This window comes from Dendronephthya gigantea, unplaced genomic scaffold (genome assembly GCF_004324835.1).
Source record: "Dendronephthya gigantea isolate DGI-Jeju-01 unplaced genomic scaffold, DenGig_1.0 000018F, whole genome shotgun sequence".
Lineage (NCBI taxonomy): Eukaryota > Metazoa > Cnidaria > Anthozoa > Malacalcyonacea > Nephtheidae > Dendronephthya > Dendronephthya gigantea.
The window spans coordinates 77,156-96,941 of record NW_021163028.1 but is presented as its reverse complement, the minus strand read 5'-3'; the positions used below and the strand labels follow the sequence as shown (position 1 = coordinate 96,941).

Below are 19,786 nucleotides of genomic sequence, written 5' to 3'. Positions count from 1 at the left end.
TTTTAAAAGCGCATTTAAAAATTTTGCATAGCAACGGAGTTGAATGGTATTGTTTACTTTGGTTGCTATGCGGTTTTTCTGCCCGGATTTTGCATTTTTTGTCCCAAACCCCTCCGAAATAACTAAGGACATCCCCCCCATATTTGTTTCTCGTCCCAAGTCCCTTAAAACAAAGCTAGGCGCATGCATGTTGTTTTTGTCGCGATTGCTATTGTGAGTCACAGAAGCGTATTTGAATCGGTCAAAGAATCTCTTTCAATCAAGTGTTTTTCCGGGTGGTTTTGAGTTATTTTTTGTATTAGAAATGGAGAAGGATGGAAGAAAGTTTAGAACAACTAAGAGAAGGAAAAGACGTGGCTTTTTTGGTAAAAGACCACAAGATTTGCCGAGAGAGATGGCTGATACTTCGGGCAATGGCGCTTCGTCTAGCGGTGGTTTTGCTGCCGTTACGGATAATCTTGTCGCTAGTTCTGGAAAAGAATGTGAGAGTATTTCGGCCAAGAAACTACTGAACACTTCTTTCACAAAATTGGAAAGCGAAAAAGGTATCTTGAACCGCCGAAAAGCGAAAGAAGTCGGGATGTCGAAGTGTGATGTTGAAATGGCTACCGGATTCAAGTTGCAGGATGCATCACTCTTGAGTGAGTGCATATCGACAGCCGCTGTATGTAGTTCCTGCCGTCAAGCGAAGTCAAAGCTTCCAATATATTTAATGAGACTATCAGTTGGTAAAGGTTTCTGGAAAAAATATTGGTAATCACTGGTGCTTATTGGCCACATTCCCACAGTTAAGAATCATGATGTACCTCGGTTTACACATTCCCACAGTTAAGAAGCATGTATCAAGACGCTACTACAAAACAGGGTTTTCAAAGAATGCAACGTTTCTTAGAATGTTCTCAACAGATATCGAAAAAGCACAAGATTTCTCTCTTGACTGGAAAACGAAAGAAATAAAGTTGTCTGGTTTTCAAAAAGAGGGACAACGAAGAGACACGCCCTCGAGATTGGAGCAGTCAAGTTCGAATTCATCGAAACATTGCGTAGACTCCGACGATGATTTTCAGCCAACGAAAGAAGTAAAGTTACATATGATAAAAGAAAATAAAAAAACGAATGCTCGGATTTACCAGCGCAAGTAAGAAGCATTCTACCATCAAATTATACGTACAAGCTTGATGAATATGAAGAACTGGCCGGAGAAAGAGTATTTTACAGGGGCACCGAAAGAAGCTTTCAAAGTATGCTTCATTATTTCCAATAACTTCAATAGAACAAGTAAAAACATGGGTTTGAGAACTAACTTCCACAACTAACATAAAATACAACATGCAAGAAGGATCCAAACGGAAAGGCGTGAAAACCTTGATGTCAAGTGGTACATTTGTCAATTTAAGAGGAAGAAATTAACGAAAAAGCAACAAGAAGCAAAAAACCTAGCACTCAAAAAAGTCATGAGCACAATTGACTTTAACTAAATATCTGGTTGAGAACGGGTTTATGTTATCATGGTAGATATGTTTTACCTTGATAACAATTCAAAGTCAAAATCCGTGCAATTTCACCTTGATTGTGCCTTTGGTTTAGGTGAAGTTATATTTTTGAAGAATATATTTTGAAATGGCCATGTTTTAACAATTTTGAGAAGACTGTTTTAACGCTGTGGACGACATACGTTCTGTGTGTACTCTTTGAACATTTGGACAAGACTGATATTCAAAGCGATAGCTTACAGTTGAAGGGATTAGATAATGACATGTTAATGAGTTTTTTTTATTACCGAGCAGGGATTAATGCATTCCCCTGTGTAGATGTTTGTCATTTACCCTTGTTTAAATTAACTTATGTGTAAATTAATTATATTAGTGCGTCCTGTACTATTTTTTGTACATAATACAATTTCCCCTTGTGAAGCAACGACCGAGTAATTAGTTCTTTTTGGGTGTGAGAAAATCGTAACGGTTTTTTCAATCTGTTCCTATACTATATTCAAAACCTGAAATGTATTTGTCCAACCGGTTTTCAATTTGAAGATATAAAAGAGCATTTATTTTACTTTACACTTGTCAGAACTTTAAAACGATGTAATGTTTACACCAAAAGCCTGCGTCTTGTTCACAAACGTCAAATGGATTTTTTTTTGCTGTGGCCAAAGACCAAGTTGTAATTTCTTTTGCCCTCAGAGTGACTGTAGCTATTTTCAAAATGCTATAAATCTGTGGAAAATTTCAAATTGTCTTCAGCCGCAATGTCATGTGCATAAGAGGTTGTGTAAAATGAAAGTCGTGAAAGTATTTTAAAATCCAATTTTGGTCGACCATTTTTTATTTGTTCGGTAAAGAGAGTCGTTGTTCATTCTGGCAAATTAGGGTATGTTAATTACAAAATTGAAATATGTAAACACTCATTCGAACCTATAGAATTTATCAGCGTTGCTTTGATTGTCGAACGGACAAGGTGCGTTTTAAAAATGCTACTTATACCAAGTGACATTGGTAACGAAGAGATGAACTTACAGCTATCGCCAAAGTCTCATTCAAGGAAAATTATTAAAGTGCCTATAAACCCAAAATGGGTTATTGATGATTCGGATAGAGCGTAAAAAGCTACAATATAAGTTCTATATTAGATTTCGATTTAAAAATTTACTTTTTGAGATACAGGGGCTCAAACACTCAAAATTAACGATTTTTTGAAAAAATGTCGCGTAGTAAACGCGTAGTAAACGTAACTGCAAAAGGCCTGGGTCGGATGAACACGTTCTTGCCGCTTAATAGGGTTTAATAGCGTTTTCTATTACGAACAAACACAACTGCGAGGGTTATTGTTTCACGATGCCTAAACGGTGTGTCGTTTTCGGTTGTTCCAACGTGGCTGACCCGAACAAGGGTATTTTTTATATCAAATACCTTTTTGGGGGTGATAATTCGCCTCTAGCGGTCACTAGAAGGAAAAGATGGACAAGCTTTGTTCGACGCAGGAGTCTCCTGACAGTGCTTAGAAAGTCTTTTCTGATTGGTTTACACGCTTGATCTAAGTTATCAATAACTAATAGGGTTGGACAAAATTATGACCAATAGTATCTAAAAAGCGGCGGTAGTTCTTATTTTTACTTACAGAAATGCTAAAAAAAATTCTAGAAAAATAGGGAGTCATTCAGAGAATAGCCCTCACCAGAGAAAGCCGCCGTAGCAAGCGTAGCAGCCGTAGCAAGCGCAGCAGCCGTAGCAAACGCAGCAATTTCATTAAGAGTTTTTTTATAGTTAAACGAAGAGTGTTTACGAAACGAAGAAGTTGAAGACCCCAACGTACAAGGTCAGCAGCTGTTTCATTTTTTAGGGAAAGAATTTCAGCCAACTCATTTTCAACAAGTGTGTTTACATTACGAAAATGATGATCTAGTAGGCCAAAGCCAAGTCTAGGCCAGGCTCAGGCTGTAATGTAAACGCTGCTTTTATTAAAGGATTCTGAATTATTAAGCGCTTCCAGTTAAGGAGGGGTTGTTTATGATATATAGGGGTTGCCAGTGTTCATTTCTCTTAGCCAAACAGAATTGCTGGAAAGGTGTGTTCTTGGAACAACTCAGAACCAAAATGAAAGCTTAAATGCTCTTGTTTGGGCTAGGTGCCCAATGTCGACTTAATGTCATGAGAAGATTGTCAGTACATGCTGGAGATAAAACAAAACAAGCTTGTGAGTCGAGAGATGTGCAGCGAATTAAAAAGTCTGATTTACAGGCAACTGAAAAGGAGAAGAAACGACGCCAGGGAGAGAAGTTGATTCGCACACGACGGGAGGAAGCTCTTCGAGAAGCTGAAGGAGTCACCTATGAGGCTGGGGGGTTTTGAACTGCAGTAAAACTTATTAGAACAGAAAGTAAATGGTAGGAGTTGGATTATCTAGACTTAAAACTTTCAAAATGTGTACAAAATGAAATATATTCAATTCAAGAAACTTTAAACTCATTTTTCTCATTTTCGGATATTTTAGGCTTTAAGAAAAGATATTTCGAGAACCATTTACTCGATTGCACTCAAATTTTCAGAGAATGTCCCTCTCACTTAGCTTTGTGTTTTAAGCATAGAGATTTTTGATTGGGTAAATATAAGGAAAAATACTGCAATTTACCTTTTAAAAATTTGACGCCCAAGTTTGCAAACCCATAACTTTTGTTCTTTTTTAACAATCAGAATTCTCTATGCTTAAAACAATTACCCCTATGTAGGTATTCTGGAAATGGAAAAAAAATCAAACTGCATTATATACAGCAAGTGTAATCTTTTCTCAAATAAAGCTAAGTTGGAAGTGAGATGAACAGTGCAGAGCCACCTTAAAACAGCTTTTCATTGCATGAATTATCATTTTTCTGAATCTCCTATTTCTAAGCTTTCTAATAATATATAGTTTGTACGGGTTTGAATGAAAGATTGCTCAAATATTAAACACCCTTTTTTCAGGTGTACTTCCCCCTTAAGCTTATAAATAATTAATTAGAAAACCAAACTTCAGACCATGACAATGTATTATTGAAGTTAATATTAAATCTTCTTAAATACTCCTGAGCATGAGCTCATATAATTGCAAATATTTCAGAAGCAAATGCATCTTCAAAGAGGCAAAAGAGGAAACATGTGAGCAGAAAAAGAAAAAAAGAAAAAAAAAACAAAAAAAGAGGAGAGGAGAGTGGTTGATGAGATGGATGGGTATGAGACAAGTGACACCGTTGCTAATGAGACAGTAGAAAAGAAAATTGACATCGTCAGTGGAATAGAATCAATTAAGATTCCAAGACTGGAGCGTACTTATGCAACAGCTGGTTTATGTGAGGAGTACGTAAACAAATTAACACAAAATTAAAAGAACGGTATTAAAAATTATTTCATGCTATAGTATTTGTACTTGCTAAACATCAAAAGATACCGTTCAGCTGATTTGATGTGTCTATACTTGTGTGTGTGCCCTGTTAGATGTGAATGTAATAATACATGAATATACAATTTGGTCATGCATAAAGTGCCAACAGGCTGGGATTTTTCTTTCAAGGTTGCACTTTTTAAACAATAACAAATTTGAATATACGCATATTTACACAATTGTTTTGAATCCAGTTCCTAAATTACTGTAAAATATCTACCCTATAACGTAAGATGATATCAATATTTTGGTTATAAAACACATTCCATGCACTTGATACTGATTTGCTTCAACATTTGTTACATTTAAATAAGAGGTGAGGTGGACCGTATTTTTTACGAGGACGTACTGGTTGGAGCAGTGGAAAGATTGACAGAGGCCTGCAAGTGTTTGATAAGTCAAAAGAGTTCGAAAAACGCAGAACTAACTTCAGAAGATGTCTTCGATGCTATCAAGGTGGTTTAGAGCAAGACATCAAAGAAGCGTGTGACAAACGTTATTAAATTCAGAGATGCAAGTTACAAAATGTTTAAATATTCTGTTTCGTGAAAGCGTGTGTGCGCGCGCATATATAGCAAGTGAGACACTGACTGATATACCTCGTCTAGGAATCCACCTTTCCGACGGTCAAACACTTTTCAAAAACACGTGATCAAATGACAAAAATTCGGACAAACACATGGTCGGTCATACTATAGTTTATATAGAGTGTCAGGATCACAATGCGTTTTAAAGCTCTTTATATGTCTCAAGATGTAGAGGAAATACGATTTCGGCCGTTTCTTACCTTACAATAGCGTTGTCTAACGCTCACGATTCGAAAATGGTTAGCAAAATGACATTGAACGAGCTAAAAACATACCTTCGCGAGCGCGGTGTTAGACTGTTAGCGTCACTTAAAACCTGCGTTGGTAAACATTGCAACTGCTGTTGAAAAGATGATGCTGCAATTCGATCCAAATTTTGTGAAGAAAAAGAGTTCTCAAGATAACCATAAATTAATTACTCGTGATATGGAAATAGCTGATCCATTAACTTCCTCGTACAACTTGGTAAATAACTTCGGTGATTCCCCTCCTTTTGGATTGTATGATATTTTTAATTACCTGATAAACCATTTTACAAAAAGGGTCTCGCCGCCTACAAGTCGTTTGACGTGTGTCGCGCATGTTATTTTAAATAGTGGGTCATAAATTTGTATAACCTTCTTTTTCCAGCTCAACCGTTTTTCCAATAAAATGCAAACTACATAATATGTAACTATCCTTCTTACAAACCGGCGAAGACGTCAGCGGCTCAGCGCGACAACATGCCCGTATCCAAGCTTCCCTTCGCTCCTTATGCTTTTTCTCCGACGGAAAATGGTGAAATGTTACGTGTATACCTTCTGGCTTTCTAAACAAACGTTCTGGTTATCTGGAATCAGATTTGCAAGTGCCCCATGCGCATCTTTTTACCATTTTATTGTTGCGTCTCTATATAAACTATAGTATGTCCGACCATGTGTTTGTCCGAATTTTTGTCATTTGATCACGTGTTTTTGACACGTCTTTGACCGTCAGAAAGGTGGATTTCGCGCATTCTCTCATTGTATTTCTTTTTTTCTATATCATAGCCGTCCACGCCAATAGAGGATATGGTGAAGGACAAACTGGTCCACTTCAGAATACTATGTATTGGATCAACAGAAAGTATCAACCAGTTGATGATTATTGGCGAAAGTCAAGTCTTTTTGGAATGTCCCAGTACAAGCTTAATTCAAGCCCTAATCGACCTGATCTTAGCGTATTATGTATACAGCCCCGTTTACACTACACTGAATTTATCGGCACGGCTAAAATTGGTACCCGTGCTCCATTTTAATAGTGTTCAGGCTACCAAAACAAAGGCCGCGAACAGATGAAATGGGCACGGGTACCCATTTTAGCCGTGCCGTGCCAATAAATCGAGTGTAGTGTAAACGGGGCTTACGACATAACCTATCCAGAGGGTATGGCCTTTGTTATGTCCTTCCTGCAAGAAGTTGTTCTCAAGACAAAGGACGATGTGTATAAAGGTACTAAGTACTCGCCCTTGATGGCCGAAATAAATAACAAGCTTCATGTCTAGATGCATGTATATATATGGAACAATTTAACTTTTTAACTTAATTTTTCATAAAGTCTGCACGCGTATATAATCGGAACTTTAAATATAGCAATGTTAATGAATATTGTGTTTGTGTGCTTTCTTCCCCAATCTAAAAGAAATTTAAAGCAATTCCAAATATTTGTTTGGAAAGGTGTGCAACAGTGTTGACTTGTGTGTTATCCAGCACAGCTTTAGCTGTGTAATGAAACACACCATGGTGTGTATGAAAACACACCTTCTTTGAAAACACACCTTAACGTGTTAAAATTTGGACATGCGGAAAACACATCTTTTGCGTGTTTTTGACACACCTTTTACTTTGGGTTTTGGTCGAAGGTAGCAAGTTGAGGGTCGAGAGTGAGGTCGAGGATAAAGTCGAGGGTCGATTTTTATCGCATTTTACAATCGGCAATGTCGAGGGTGAAGTCGAGGGTCAATTGTAGAAATTCACAATTTGCCTATATTAATATTATATTGTTAATAATATTAATATTATATTATTAATATTATAATTATTGTTAATATTTTCTTCTATGCAATATGCGATACAGCGTAAGCTATACAAATTATATGTATAAGTATACATACAGATTGCAGTTGCAATTTATGAATCTTTAGTCATTATATTTTACAAGTCAGACTTCCAAAACGGGTTAAACTTATTAATTAATTCTCTTGCATGAACATCTTGCCATCTTGCGGTCTCAATTTTTTGTTTTTTGATTCGTGTCTTAATATTATCCGAGTTGTCACCTCGAATTGCCGGACATAGTGGTGAGACGATGTGCCATGTGGTGTCGGTTTTCACCTTACTGAACTCTGGGTTGGTAAATACAGCTTTAGCGAATATTTCTACTCAAATCTTTGTTGGACATTGTCATTAAGCAAGGTGCGGTTGTACGGGCCATTCCCGTGTGCGGTACGCAAAGGTTATTTAAATGCATCGAACCAAGATGTCCTTACAAGGTGCAGTATGGGATCGTGAATACGAAGCAGTTCGATAACTCGAGAGACGGTAATGCCAAATGCCGAGTTTGTGGAAAAAAGGCAGAACATGTTCCATGTAACGCTCGAAGATATATAAGTTATGGACAAACAAGTGTCGCTGTATTTCATTATGGTCAGCACACTTGTCCTGTTATACCACCACGGACTCAAGAAAGACCAGATATTTCCCAAATGTTAAAGGATAACCCGAAGATAACACCAGCAGAGTTGCAGTCTGCATGTGTATTGGCTGCAGTACGACAAGAGTGCGATTGGAAAGAGGTTGAAAAACAAGCACAAGCAACATTGGACAAAAACTGGATTTCAAATGAGAAAAAAAAGATGAAGAAAGAAACTGAGCCTTTGGGACACAATTTTGAGGCTGTTGTAACATTCAAGGAGTACTGCGACAAAAAAGATGAATTTTATATATACAAGGTAAATGACAAACGCGGTAATCCGGATAAACCTTCGTTTGTTTTTAAGACAAGCAAAGAAAAACTCAAAATGACATTGGCTATGGATCAAGAGTGTGAACACTTCTTAAGTGAGGAATTTTTCTTCTTCGATGGGAAGCACAAACGTTGTCGTGGGTTCATAACATTAACAGCCAGGTTTTATCACCCTCTACTGCGCAAACAAGTGAGCCTTGCTATAATGGAAGCCGAAAATGAGGACACAGAAAATATAACTTTGTTCTGGAACCTCTTTAACGAAACGACCCTACTGGGATTTAAATGGGTTTTACTCTACATACTGGGACAAAAAAGGATAGAATGGGTTTCTAAAGTATATTTAAGTTATATTAGGGCTAACATGAAGTTTTCTCATCTAAAGCCCGGCGCACACTGCCATGAGCCCAGAATATTCAACATGTTGAATAATTTTGTGCACGAGTGAACATTTCCTCACAGTGTGCGCGCGTTCTGAGCTATTAGCTCAGCAATCAATGCCAACGCGCATGCGTCTTTTCCATGTTTTACTGAAGTCAAGATGGCGGCAAACAACTCATCAGTTGCTGAAGCAGTGTTGGAAGGTAAATTGGCCAATTTTTGGCCCGAATACCCTTTGCCTGTACGACGTTCGAAGTCCAGAGTTTAAGAACCGAGAGATACGCGATAAGGCGCTTCTAGAACTGGCCGAAAAACTCGGAACAACATGTAAGATAATTCAGATTTTATTAGTGTTTATATTGTAGAAATAACTCAAATAAGAACACTGCGCGAGGGAATTCGTACACTTCTGTCTTCTAGCAAGAATTCCCTTCAGTGCAGCAGGTTTTATATGATTCCTTGATGGTTTAGTAGTAATATTGCTTAGAATTTGACATTTTTTCATTGTTTATCAAAAATTTTACGTTATCTGTGATTGAGTAAACAAATTAAATTATTATTTATAGTTGAGTGGGTCAAAGCTAAAATCAGAGCCCTGAGAAACAGCCCTTCGTAAGACACTTGCTTGTGGCACAGTTCGGATTAATCGAGGAGATTTTCCAAAACATCAAGACAGCCAATCTTGAAAAGGGGGCTTCCAAATTTCTAAAAAATGGGAATATCTTAGCTGTTCATTGGAAGGACACGAGAGATGTTTTTGCAATGTCATCAATGCATGGAAATGGTACACAGCTTGTGGAACGCAGAGGGGAAAACAACAATGTAACAAAGCCAGATATCATCGTTGAATACAACAAATACATGAATGGGGTAGATAAATGTGATGAGTATCTTACTTACTACTCCCTTGGAAGAAAAGGCAGAAAATGGTGGGAAAAGGTTTTCTTCAGGGCATTTGAAATGTGCATTATCAATGCTATGGTTCTGTATTTTTCCGCTAATTTCGAATTCAACTTGCCCATGAGCTTGTTCAACCCTTGCTGGATTCAAGAGCTTCTGTTGGAAATGATAATCACAATCCCACACGTGGAAGAAAGTCAATTGATAATGCAACACGTTTGCAAGGAAAGCATTTTCCTGACAGTTGTCATCCCAAGCGTAGAAGATGCGTATCGTGTGGGTACAAGAATTAAGGTAAAAACCAATGTTATAAGGACACAAAGACCTCTAATTATTGCAGAAAATGTGAAAAGTTCATTTGTAAAAAATGTTTTGAGGCTTTTCATACAAAAAGTCAAGTGTAGGGAAGTTTCTAGTACCATATTGTAAAGGAGTCCAATTTTGAGCAGGAATGTGATGTCACATATCTCTGCCAAAATTGGCCACTTGTTACCTCATGTATATAGATAACCAATTTTAATTATTTTATTAAGAGTAGAACATTGACATTTTGTGCCATTTTTAGAGATATTGGACACCATTCATAGTTTATAGGGGTAGTAGTTTGATTTTTTTAGTTTTTCCCAGATAAGTTTTTATTCATTGTAAGTAACCATGACTTGTGAAGTCATGCTTTTGTAATTAGCACCAAATGAAATACATATAATTAAAGAGCATGTTTTGCTGATTCTAAATATATATAGTTTTACATATCTACCAGCAATGGAGTGTCAGTTATAGGTAACCTAATATGGCTTGCCGAGAATTTCACAAATAATTAATTTGGTATCTAAAGAGTTTTAAAGAAAGTTTCGGAAAGTGACGATACACGGTTTAATCCCGCGGGGTGGTGCACCGATATGGCAGGCGCGAATCTTGCTGGGCTTACAGCAGTTTATGGTAGGGACGTGCTAAGACGAATTAAGTCGTGCGAATTCCATTTTAAAGACCACAGGAATAAAAAGGCACAAAAGTTAAGTCCTGATAGCGCGGAAGAGTTTAAAGAGAACTGTGTGACGAAATGATGCAACCCGTCACCGAGGCCCGCACAACAGTGTCAAGATAAGGCTTGATTCTTTTATTTCAAGCAGGGAGAAACATAAGTTTTTTAAAACTTAGTTAGCATGGTGGCACGATAGGAGGGGGTTTATTTTCCGTGCTTTTGCCCCTCAAAATGCACCTAGAATGAACCAAGCTGAGGTGACTCACGCTGGCTGGTCCCACAAAGACTCGCCGAACATGTCGCTACTCGAGGTCTGTCAAGCAGACATTAGAGACTCCCTGACTCTGGATGTTCAGCCGAAAGAATTTGAAACGGGAACATCGACAGGAGGAAGTGGACCATCTTATTCCCAAAGGAAACAACGGGAGTACGTACGCGAAATCAATCAGGCCAAACGGTTTGGAGAAGAAATACTGCTTAATGAGCAGAATTCAAATGGAGGTCGAAAGGTTGATCCGAAGTCTTTCAAACCGGCCGATAAACCAAAAACGGGGAAAAAGACAAAGAGACAAGTAAGCGTTTCCAACAGCACCCCCAAGTGACAACTAGTGATAGCGTCGTGTCCAACTCATCAAATTTATTTGCGAACGGATTGCAAATTGAGCGGATGCAATTCCCTCCAACATATCCTGTGGGTGGCATTCACTCCCATTGTAGCTAGTAATTTATTCATCCCTGTACCTTTACCTCCTCTTCCTGTACCACCTCCTACGATTTCGTACCCCCCAAACACCTGGCATGCAGGTATGTCGCCGCATCCATACGAGATTTTGTTTCTGCCTAATAATGTCAGAAAGTGTTACGGTTGTGGGAGTGACTTCACCGTCAAATACAGAAATTCACCTTTCAATGTAGTGGTAAAGCATGTTGACCGGAGAGTCATTCGAAAATGCGAGCGAACGGGGCCGTTAATTTATAGTCAGGACTATAGTAACACGTATTATCATTTGTCTTCATTACATATAGTAAGGAAAAATCCAGTTTTTAACGGCGTTGCTACAATTTCCAATTCAATTTCATCGGCACTAGATGGAGGGCAAAGGGAAATCCTCAATCAGTGTGACATTCAAGTTTCTAGGTGTTCAAGATTGTAACCAGATTTTGACTAACGACGTATTTCGACCCTCGACCAAAACGTCTTTCACAAAAGTTCTTTATTAAATAGATTCATTACTAATAAGTAAATTGTAGGTGAATCACGTAAGTATTTAATACTACATCCATGCACTTTGGCAATCCTACTTTTGGACTATTAGAAAAGATTATGGTTCAAACTGAAAATGAGAGTGTTCTCTTCAAATGCAAGAATTTACAAGTGGTAAGACAGGAAGAACACCTTAATGCTTACCAATTCAGCTTCAGTGAGGACGTCAAATACATTAGGCACAAAGACCTTATTGATTTTCATCCCTGGGAATCCAAAGAGGATTTGAGTGCAACAGCACTAAGAGTTTCGTTGTCCTTCGCTATCTGGTCGATTTTATATAGCTAAACAGCCTAAACTATTGTATAAAATATGAATATGCATAAACTATTGTAAATAAATTTATTACTGCGAAATGAATACATTTGCTTTTTGAGTTCTTGCCTGATCAATAAAGTTTCCCTATTTATTTAGACGTTTAGCTAAGAAAAACACACGAACGGTTTGCGCCTAGTCACAGACTCATGAAAGCTTAAAATGTACTCTTAACTACTGTCTTGTTTTAATGACTTTAATGATATATACGATCTCTGTAGATATGCATGTTTATTTGGCATTTGCATTCTTACTCGACCATTTATAATTCGTCATGTGGCGAGTGGTTTGGGGTACAATGCTATTGTTTAACACTTATTTGTCTGCAGGCCTGCCCAAGAAATATAAACAAGATAAAATATTGGAAACAATAGCCACTGGACGCTGTCGTGCCTGTGCTATAACGATATACGTGACATAAGAAATAACTTTAGCACATTTGCTAATCATGTAGATGAAAGGAATTATATTCTTAGCTACCTCGAAGATAATACCAGTACTTCGCGTAACAGTAGTTCAGGGTTCGACTGCAACTCCATTTCAACTAAATGGAAAGCCAGTCTGTCAACGGGCTTGGATTGTCACACAAGGAATTAAGATTTGATCGAATATTGCATGACTTCAAAAACGGTTCAAAGCTATACTTGCATGGCAATCATGGTTTGAAAACACCGACATCTAGGACTTCGGATTGCATAGCAATAGCATTGCATGGCTACGTTTTCTTGTGGCTCATGCGATCGGTACCCAACAGCCAGACAGTGGAAAGATCCACTTACCTTCGTGTTTCACAAAGCTAGCATTATATCAGAAAATGTGCGAAGAATTACATTCATTCAGGAATGTTTGTCACTCGCCGTTTTACAATATCATGGACATGGGGAAAGAGATCAGTCATGTGTTGATTTCATCGGTGAGCACTGTGTCATAGACAGAATACGTACATATCTGAAACAGCAAAGGCATACTAGTCAGCGGTATTTGTCTTTTAAATTTTTGGCATTTCACATTTTGCTATTAACGCTATATATTACCGATAAAGATATGGATGTTTAGGATTTGAGAGAATATACACTGCATCAGCGAAAATTAGCGGTATTTCGTAAGGTAAGTTGATGTTTCATGATGTGATATGCCAACACGCTGAGTGTGTTATTATTGACAACGTATATGCTTTATTTATTCGACCTATTATAGAACAAGAATTGTATTTAGGTTTTTTTCATCATGCAGTGCTTTGGGCCATGATTTTACGTGTCATTATCTGTTTTATATAGTTAAAAAAATTGGCTACAGCAGGGGTAGCTAAACAAATTATAACTTAGAATTCCTCAGCAATTATGGCCTACAATACCTCAGAGGAGCAAAATAGAATAGTAATATAGAATAATAGAATATAGAATAAATAGACATAAGAGCCATTGTTTATGACTACTGTCAAAAGAACCACATAAAAAACAATTTCAATTCTGACAATAAAATGGCTGGTGGTGACTTTGTTGCGGGATTTCTGAAGCGCCACCCAAACTTATCGCTGCGAAGACCAGAATCGGTGTCTATGAATCGGGTTTTTGGTTTTAACAAAACCTCTGTCAATTTGTACTTTAAAAATCTTGAAACTGTGTTGGACAAACATAACTTTAAACCACATGAAATATTCAATTGTGATGAGAGTGGTTTGACACGTGTGCACAAGCCAGTAAAAGTTGTAGCACCCAAGGGAAAGAGATGTGTCTCATCTGTCGCTAGTGGTGAACGTGGCCAACTACAACTATTTTAGTGGCATGTAGTGCATCTGGTACATACATTCCACCCATGATGATCTTCAAAAGGAAGCGCAACAGGTTGGAGTTGGTTGATCATGCTCCTGCAGGGAGTATTGGTCGCTGCTCCCCAAATGGTTGGATAGATGCAGACCTGTTTTTTGAATACCTAAAGCACTTTGTAACATTTACAAAGTGTTCAAAAGATTCCCCGGTTTTATTGATTCTCGATGGTCATAAAACCCACACAAAGATTTTTTCCACCATCGAGTATGCTTCTGACAATGGTATTGTCATGCTGTCACTTCCTCCACACACCTCCCACAAGCTCCAACCACTGGATCGAAGTTTCTTCAAACCACTCAAGAGTGCGTTCAATGCAGCATGCTTCACCTGGATGCGCAACCACCCAGGTCGCAGAATCACAGTGGATAAAACTTGGGGAGCTGTTCAATGCTGCCTATTTAAAGGCAGCTACCATCGAGAATGCTGTGTCTGGATTCAGATGCACTGGCATTGTCCCATTGAAAAAAGAGATTTTGCCTGCATCTGATTTCTTAGAAGACCCCCGTGAAAGTGATCCACTACCAAATGAGTCCCTACCTTCGCTTGCAAACATCCCAGTCCACGATCATCAGGAAGCATCTTCTTTAGAAGAAACCATACCAATGCCTTCAGAACCCAGCACTTCTTCGCCCAGCACTTCTTCCCCAAACCAAGATGAACAACCTGCAGCCAACCATGTCAGCTTTTCGACAATAATGAAACTGCCTACCCTCACTGCAAAGAAGAAGTCAAAGAGATCTGAGGAGTCCAAGATTGTCACGAGTTCCCCATATAAACAAGTTCTAGCTAAAAACATTGATGAGCAAAAAGAGAAATGTAAACGAAAACTTTCTGCCAACTTCAAGAAGTTGGATAAGAAGCCAAAAGCCAAGAAAATTAAGACAGGAAGCAAGAAATTGATTGGCATGGATATTGCAGATTCACAGTGTCCTATGTGCGATGGATTTTGGTCCCAGTCATTGCCTGGAGAGGATTGGGTTCAGTGCAGCAAATGTAAAAACTGGTTGCATGAAGATTGTTGTTGCACTTTGACACCAACAACTGTGATATGTGACATTTGCTATGAATGCTGATAATATTGTTTAATTTCAATGTATTTTCAAACTTAATATTCATCAATTATTAAAATATGTTTCGAATTTTTAAAAAGTTGTGCACATTTGATATTTGTCTCATATTTCCCCGTTCAGTCGAGGCAAAATGCGACATTTACTTCCGGTCGTGTTTCTTGAATAAATGATACAATATTGTCTGAAACTGATTTTTTCCCCCTGTATTGGTTCACTAGAATCTGCTTAACATTTCTATAATAAAAAAGTTTTAAATATGCTACTTTGCTATTTTATGATGTCCAGACTGCTTAAGCGTCTCGTTTTGCCCGTAATTCGTTACGCTATATTCTTATATATTTAACTTATAAATATTTCAATTGTTGTGGAATCTGATATGTCAAAATTTTAACCTAAATTATAAAGTTCGTATTAACAAGGGTTAATTAAGCTTTATATCAAGTGCTGTTTTGGTTTTATTAAAAAAGCCCCACTAAAAAACATTTACAAAAAGCCGTCTCAGGCAGGGTCAAAATCTTGGCTCCAATTTTGGCCTAACCCCAACAACAACGAACTCCGAACAAAATGCCAAGAACTATATCCCAAATGTTTTATCTGCGAATGTTAGGGCGTTAGCGAATAAAGTGGATGATCAACAGATAGCTGAACTCAATTCTGCTGGTATAATTTGTGTTACCGAAACGTGGGTGTCTGTAAACATTTCGGAATCGAATGTATCCATCCCAGGCTATAACCTCTTTCGTAAAGATGGTACTAACATTACTGGTGGCGGTGTACGGGGACAATAAAAGTCCCGTTTACACTACACTCGATTTTTTGGTACGGCACAGCTAAAATGGGCACTCGTGCCCATTTCATCAACATGTGCTCGGCCTTTGTTTTGGTAGCCTGAACACTAAAAAAATTGGTACGGGTACCAATTTTAGCCGTGCCGTGCCAATTAATTGAGTGTAGTGTAAATGGGGCTAAAATTCCATGTAATCCAATAGATTCCTGTTTAGATGATGATGTTAAATCAATTTGGTTGACATTAAGACCATTTAGATTACCAAGGCAAGTGACCTCAATTATTTTAAGCAAAACCAGAGCGAAAGATTTCACACTTGTCTGCATGTCGACGTTGTCCAAGTTTATGCCACCTACCAACTGGATGAGCGTAAGTTGAAGCCTTCAACAGTTGTCCTGACTTTAAGCGCATTGACAAAGGGAGACTGGAGAATATTACACTAGCACAGCACATCCAGAAGAACCCAGATAACATAATTTCTAAACAACCTAATGCCCTTGTGATAATAACTGGAGATTGTAACCCTAACTCCACCAGACTACACCCAAAAGAAATAGCCCAGTCAAACCATTTAAAGCAAGTCGTTAAATTTAAAACGAGAGACACTGGGATTCTAGAATGGCTATTCACCAACAGGAAAAGGATGCAAAACCCCAACTCGACCCAGAGAAAGTTAAGAGTATATGTGGTAAGTAGAAATTGTTAGTATATTAATAATTATGTGTGGAAGTTAATATATCTTATATACATATCTTGGTTTAGCTATATTGTTGAGTTTTACTTTTTCTGTGTGTAGAGCATCATTTCGACGCACATGGTTAAGATGCCGAAACATTAATTCAAAGAAGCCATCAATGCTGGCTGCTCTGGAAAAGGGCAAGGACAAAGATGTCCAACACATTATTGGTCTGTTAGAGGATTGTTACCCGAACAAGAGAAAGGTATGTACAGATATACATGTATATATACAATGTTGAACTATGCAAATCACATTCATTATGTTGCCTGCTGAATCTTGTAATCAAACTTATTTAATAGAAATGGAAAACCATTGCATCATCACTGCCCCGCTGCAGCAGTTGGGACAGAAAAAGATCTGGACAATTATTTTGGGAAATTGTCATGAGGCATGGTAGTAATAAAGTTTAAGCAGTTTTCCATCTTAAATGCTGTTGTGTGTTTGCTGACTGCATTGTATGTATCCAACGCAAAAAACCCTAAAGCTGGAGGTGGGTAGACAAAGAATGTGTACCACCTTCTGGACCAGATATCACTACAAACAAACGGAAAAGCAAACATTCCAATTGGAGTTGAAAACTTTTTACCCCAGGCTTTAAGAACCTGGAAATGACTTAAGTATAGATGAATCCTAGTAAGATAAGTGTTTGCATGTAATAATTTGTATATATGTGTGCAAATAACCATTAGGATAAATTATTTATTATATTAGATCCTTTATAATATATATGTGTGTTTTGACAAAATTTGATTTGAAGTGCTTTGAATTTCAGGATAATTTAACCAATCTTTAATTGGTTAAAATAATTGGTCAAAAAACCATTGCACATTGGTTACATTAACCAAATTCAATACAGGTTACATTAACCTATTAAATATTGGTAGATTCAACCAGTATTAATAATGGTAATTTTAAGCATAATGAATTTGGTAAAAAAATAACCAAATTTTAATTGGTTGTCCTTATTCAGGTAGTGATTCTAGAATATTAAATAATTGCGACTAATTTAAATCTAACGCTATAACCTATGGTGTGTAATCACCCTCAATATTAACAAGTTGCATTTTACAATCTAAACATTAAGTCATGCTATGGCGGTGCGACGTTATTGGATTCAATTTTAGCATATTATAATTTGAACGTTCGCTATGAACCTGTTTCATTATGTATTTATTATTATGTAACGAGAGATTTATTATTATGTATTAGTTATTTACGTAACGAGACACGAGTTTAAAAAACATGGCGAGCGATAGTTTTGATCGTCAAAGAACACTTTCTTTATTAGAAGATGCCACGCGGTTTCTTAGAGAATGTGTAGCGAGGCCCGTACAAAACGCTAGTGCTGTTGTGCCGTGTCCAAAAACAGAAAGAAACAATAGCAGTACTTCGAGCACTACGACTACGTCCACCACTATGCAGGCAGGAGAGAGTAATGGATAATTTTAGTCTTTTGGCCCATATTGGGCAACAGCGCCTTCTAGAAATTCTACTTTGCAACTCGCATTTAACCTTCTTTCAATCGTACGTTGCCGACACAGAAAAGCTGGGCAATTTCTCCTGCACTAAACCTCTTTTCAACCAGAAACTCTAACTGCTCCCTTGGTATGTCCATCTTAGGTCTTCTCTCCCACGAGTGAATATTTCATGAATCCGACAAAGTGTGCTAAGGTTTCCAGGACATGATACTTGGCATTGTACAAAAGATAAATAGTTTATGACTTCTAGCACTGTATTTCTTTACTGAGCTTTGCCCAAATAATTTCCCCAGTTTTAAGGTTTGAGAACAAAATACAATATTCTGAATAAAAAGTTAGATTTCTTCACACAGGTTTCATAATATAGATTATTTCCATGTTTTCAGATCATTTTATTCATCCAATAAGCGTAAAAGGGCTCCAGTGAATGTATTAGCAATACCAGATGACAATATAAGTGAAGATAGCTTTGATGATAGTGATCAAGACAGTGACAATATGCAAGTTGAGAGCTCAGATGACGATTGTGCTCGAAATGCCATGTGTACCTGTGCGTAACAGGAACAACATGCTTTTTGAGTTACCATGGTATATCCAGTGAATAACTATGTACTTTTGTCTGCATTTTTCTAATAATTACTGTATGATTTTAGTTATGTTTAGAAAATAAAAAATCCAATGTTCTATTCCATAAATTCCTAATGTCAACATATGTGCACAAAAATTATATCCTAAACGACTTATGCCGAAAAAAATTGCAAATATGTGTTCATCAAGATGAATTTACATATATACATCAATTTTTCCATTGCTGATATTGTTAGTTTAGCCTCAGGCCTTAAAGGGACTTAAAGATACACTGTAAAAAATGATAGGTCAAAACTACCTATTTCTTAAGGTTAGAACCTATATTTATAGGGATATATTATAATAGGGTTATGATAACCCATTAAAAACTGTCAACCTATTTCACTGGATTTAACTTGAAAACAATGTTATAATAATCTATTGTGACGTTAAGTTATATGCGCTGGTTGCAATCTGTACTGTAATGGCTTATTTTCGGTTTTTGAAATGCTGCGCCGTAATTATACGCGGCTATGTCAGGAAATCAGGCTTGGTTACAAAGTAGTTTACAATTACTGCGCAATATACTAGAGATTCACACGTAAGATGGAACATATAGCAGAATGTTGCGAAGTAATCAAATTCTCCTGAATTATCAATCTTTGCCTATATTTTGAGGCTTCGACTCCAAGCCTGTCGGTCGTAAGCTTTCAGCTCTTATATTTTTCAGACAAAATCTAAAAGTTCTACTGAGAGTGAACCAAATATGCGCAATCATGATGAAGGTTGGTAATGATCTATGTATATTTTAAATTTCATCGTCTGTCTCCTTTATAATATGGCACAAACAGTTCAATTCGTGCATGTTGGATGTATCCAACTTTTTCGCGTTCATTGACTTATCACAAGTCTTAGTTTGCCCACATGCCGCATATAATTAGGAAAAAATTGTTTTTTTTTAATTTATACATGGTTTTGATTATTAATTGGT

The 19,786-nt window shown here is 37.3% G+C and overlaps 1 pseudogene; it reads left to right on the top strand.

The window, feature by feature from the left end:
* Positions 1-304: 304 nt before the first annotated feature.
* Positions 305-11,348, top strand: LOC114520786 (annotated as a pseudogene).
* Positions 11,349-19,786: the final 8,438 nt, after the last annotated feature.